This window comes from Camellia sinensis, chromosome 4, assembly GCF_055761805.1.
Source record: "Camellia sinensis isolate YWXY chromosome 4, ASM5576180v1, whole genome shotgun sequence".
Lineage (NCBI taxonomy): Eukaryota > Viridiplantae > Streptophyta > Magnoliopsida > Ericales > Theaceae > Camellia > Camellia sinensis.
The window spans coordinates 120699427-120704186 of NC_138964.1; the positions used below are offsets into that span (position 1 = coordinate 120699427).

The 4760-nt window shown below is 41.3% G+C and overlaps 1 long non-coding RNA gene across 1 annotated transcript; it reads right to left on the reverse strand.

Moving 5' to 3' along the window:
• Positions 1 to 2258: 2258 nt before the first annotated feature.
• On the reverse strand, positions 2259 to 4492 carry LOC145789460 (uncharacterized). The gene is made up of 2 exons (XR_014327437.1): positions 4135 to 4492; positions 2259 to 2553 (listed from the first exon to the last, which is right to left on the reverse strand). It is a non-coding gene; the product is annotated as an uncharacterized LOC145789460 (long non-coding RNA).
• Between the last annotated feature and the right edge of the window lie 268 nt (positions 4493 to 4760).

Sequence of the window (4760 nt, forward strand, 5' to 3'; positions counted from 1 at the left end):
CCCTTGTCCTGGCCTCGTCTACCAGGTCCCTTAAATGGCCTTGTCTTACCAGGTCTTCCAGATGTGTCTTCAGGGCTCTGCATCCCTAAGTCAGATGTCCAGCTTCATTGTGGTAAGCACAGTGCTTGCCAAGGCTTCTTTCTATAAATTCGCCTGGTTCCTTTGCTGGTGCTCTCTAATAGGGCTGATTTCGAATTTTCTCCAAGACTTTGTAAACCTGGATTCGGAATACGGTTGTGACTGCTTGTGCTGCCCTCAATCCTGCCTTTGGTTTGTTGTATCCACCATCATCTCGGCTTCGCTTCAGCGAGCCGTTTTTCTTCTCTGGTTTTGGTGCCTTTGTTCCCGACGTGTCCTCCTCGGCCCTGGCATACTTTTCTATCCTGGTCATAAGTTCCTCCATGTGTTTTGGCAATGTCTTTGCCAGTGATTTTCAGAGCAAGCAATCATCTTTCAGGCCGTTCTTAAACGATATGACCGCAACCTCTTGGTTACACCGTGGTATTCTGTTGAATACCTCATAATACCTTTTGGCATAGGCCCTAAGGCTTTTGTCCTCGCCAATTCTCAGGGCCATCAGGGCGTCTACCCTTAATGGCTGTAGTTTGTTTGTCACGAACCTGGCCACAAACATCTCGACCAGGCCCTCCCATGTTTTCACAGTTCTTTTCAGTAACTTGTGAAACCAGTCTGATGCAATTTCCCTGAAGGATGAGAGGAGCACTTTGCAAAGCAACGGCTTGTTCTCAGTATATAATGCCATCGAGTTCAGGTACAAACCGACGTGACAGTTGGGGTCCAACTTACCGTCGTATATCTGGAACCTTGGCATGTTAAACCTCTTCGAGGCTTCAAATTTGTCCAATCCTACCGAGAATGGCGTTTTCGGCTTGACAGGGGAAGTTACCTCGGCATTTTGTTGCTTCCTCTGGAGATAATCCCTTAAGTCCTCCTTGGTCTGTCCAGAAGCTCGGCTATCAACAGATTTCAGCTTTTTTGGTGCGCTACTCCCAGTTTCATTATGAGTCCTTTTGGACCTTTCTCCATTAGTTGTGTCAAAGCACAACTCCTGTCCTTGAACATGCCGATGTTCTTTGGGGCCCGCTTTCTTGGTGCGATGCATCCTTCTAGAATCTCCCCTTCTTGATTTTCCTTGCCCGACCTCTCTTAAAGGCCGGTGAGAGTGTTTTTCAGTCCTGGTGTGCTGGGGGACTGTAGGGACTGTTTTTTGCCCATCTTTTCGGCTATCTTTTTCGACCACTGGAATCGGCGTATCTTGTAACGGGAATGGTGGCTGCATGACATTGTTCTGCATCATGAAGTTGACGACCGTTTGCAAGTTCGCCAATTTGTTCGCCATTCCCTTCATCTCATCGTCCCTCCGCAGGCATCTTTCTTTCCACACCTGGAGGTCTTCCTCGTTATAATACCCATTTTGGTCTAATTTCCTTGACGTGTCGCCCTCATTGCCGACGTCCTTTTCTCCGTGATTCTTATAACGAGTCTCTTTGTTGCAGTTGTCTTCTTCAACGTCAAGGTCAATATGCCTCCTGCTCCCAGTAGGAGTGTCGTCCCCAACCTTCTCTTTCTGTCTGTTATTGGCCATCTATTCTCCTTTCTTTTTCCACAGATGACGCCAAATTGTATGAGTCGTTTTCTGACCACACTGTCAAACTAGTACTCAGCTGGAGAACACTAGCAAAACAGATTAAGCCTGAACGACCTGTAACAGAAAGAAGAGATTTCGATGGTGGTTTATCCACCTGGGGGCCCTCTGACGATCAAGTCAGTTATCTGTCAAAGATAGCAAAAGTGCTTAACTCACTATTCAGAATATTAAAAGCGTACCTTAGACCCATGGGGGTGCCTCTCTAAGAGTTTTATCCTTACCCAAACTAGAATTCTCTCCCAATCTAGGACTCTTGTCCCTTATCCGTTTATCCCGAATTTCGGTATTCTCGGAGATAGCCTCGGCCTAGCCGAAATTACCTCGACATCATGACCACGACACGTGGCACCTTGACTAGCACTCCGGTGACACCTTGGCCACGTGTCGTCATTAAAAAATTATGTCCCCACACATATATATATCTTAGAAATGACAATAGAATAAAGCCTAAAAAATAAAATAAAGTAAAGGGTTATTCTTTTAAAAGCTTCCATATGTTAGAAGGGTTAGTAATAGCAAACCTATAAATGTTCTTCAGTAATGGAAATTGCCAAATTTTCAACACTTAATAGAAATGAACATCAAAAAATGTTCAACAACACAAATCAAATAAAATCCCATCCTTGTCATGTTCAAACCCATACAAAATCAAACAAAATTTCATGATTCACATCCTCTGCATGTTAAAAAATTAACAAATTTTCACAAAAAATCCAACGAAAGATGAAAATTTTTCAACAATAGTTCAAAATCCTACCTCTGTTGCTCTGCGCAAAAAAGAAAAAGGAAAAAAACCCTTCATCGAGTTCCTCTTTCGGTGACAGACAGCGGTGAGTCAAAAACCCCTATGAAATGCGACCTCGAAGCCTCTGGTGACTGTGACTCTGTGAGAATGCAAAGTACTTTTCAATCATTGATTACACACACACACACACACACACAGAGAGAACTAGTGTGGGTGGTGAAGTAGACGAGTAGTGGTAGTGGTCGGCGGTTGGTGGTGGTCTCCGGCCTCCAGATTAGAGGAGAGAGAAAGAGGGGAGAGAGAGAGAGAGGAAGTCGAGAGAAGAGGGGAATCTCATCAGCATATCGAAATGGGGGAAATCAAAGTTGAGGGGTATAAAAAAACATATAGAGGAGAGGGCAAATTCAAAAACAAATATGTGGGTAAAATTTAACAATTTTCAAACTTTTTGGAAGAAAATTTTAAAGGGTACGGTTTATAAATCTAATTTTAAATTTTGTTTGGTCGAAGATGCATGTTCTTAATACTTTAGTCATGAGGATAAACGTAGATAAAATGATCAAAATATCCTATGTATACATACTCTATATGAGTTCAAATCCTCTACCGCGTTTTCTTGCGGCGAATCTTGCGATGCCCCAAAACGACATTGTTTTGGGGAAAAATTTCAATAAAAAAAAAACACACACACACAAAACCAGAGAAGAGAAAGAGGGGAAGCGTCATTTGGCCTCTTTCTGCAATCGATTCTCTGCTCTCTCTCTCTCTCTCTCTCTCTTATGTTCGGTTTATGAAATCGATTATGTTAGGTTTTCAATTTTTTGTAAGTGAATGATGAAAAGATGTGTGTATTTGTGTCTGTATTTAATTGTTGCTTTTACAATGTTTACTTTATGCATTCACTTGTCCATAAAGATGAGCAATCAAAGATCTTGCCCAATGATAAAGACATGATCAGGCAGAACATTCTTTCCTTTATAGCCCAAGTCCCTCATTTATTGAGGTTTGATGTTTTAGCTATTGATCTTTTTGCTTTCTGTTGGCTCTTTCTCTCATTTTGTTTTTTTGACGGAGTACAGCTGAGTGAGTGCCTCAAGACCATTATCAATACAGATTACCCGGAGCAATGGTCAAGTCTTTTACAATGGGTGAAGCGTAATTTACAAGATCAGCAAGTTTTTGGAGCTTTGTTTGTTCTGAGGATTCTTTCTAGAAAATCCCGAAAAAGAAAAAAAAAAAAGAAAAGATTTGTATACTATGAGTATGCCCTGTTCTGTGCTTGACAAAAATTTGTAGATTTCTAGGGTTTCAAGCATTCAATCTCTTTATCAAAATAAGCGATTTGTAGGGTTCTTCTCACCACGAATGTCACTTTCTCTCTCATCTTCTCTTCTTCTTCTTTCTCTTCTCTCCTATTCCTGTTTCTTCTTCTTTTTCCTCCGACGAAATTCAATGACTATTTTAGAGCATTTAGATATGTCGGGAAATCTGTTTCACGGACCCATCCTGCTCGAATCAACGATCTTTGGGGTTTGAATTATCTCAACTTGTCATCAAACAATTTTACAAGTGGGTTTCTTCTTCCCCTCTTTCTCTCTCTTGTTTTGTGTGTGTGTGTGTGTGTTTTTTTTTAATTGAAATTTTTCCCCAAAAATTAACAAATTCCCACAAAAAATCCAACGAAAGATGAATTTTTTTTAGCAATAGTTCAAAATCCTACCTCTGTTGCTCTGCGCAAAAAAGAAAAAAAAAACCCTCCATCGGGTTTCTCTTTTGGCGACAGATAGCGGTGAGTCAAAAATCCCTACAAAATGCAACCTCGAAGCCTTCGGTGATTGTGACTCTGTGAGAATGCGAAGTGCTTTTCAATCGATGATTACAGAGAGAGAGAGAGAGAGAGAGAGAGAGAGAGAGAGGACTAGTGTGGGTGATGAAGTAGACGTGTAGTGGTGGTGGTCGGCGGTTGGTGGCGATCTCTGGCCTCCGGAGCAGAGGAGAGAGAAAGAGAGGAGAGAGAGAGAGGGAGTCGAGAGAAGAGAGGAATCTCATCAGCATATCGAAATGGGGGAAATCAAAGTTGAGGGATAGGGATGGCAATGGGGGGTATTGGGGTGAATATTAATTCCTCATTCCCATTCCCTTATAATGAATTTTTTTCCATTCCCCATTCTCCATGGGTACTACCCTCCCCATTTTTTAATGGGTTTGGATTTTTCCCTACCCACTTTAATCTCCATTTTTATTTTTTATATTTAATGTTAACAACCACTTTTTTTTTTTTTTATTTTTTTTGTTTTTTTGTTTTAAGGTTCACAACAAAAACTAAATATACCTTCAATCTTTTTT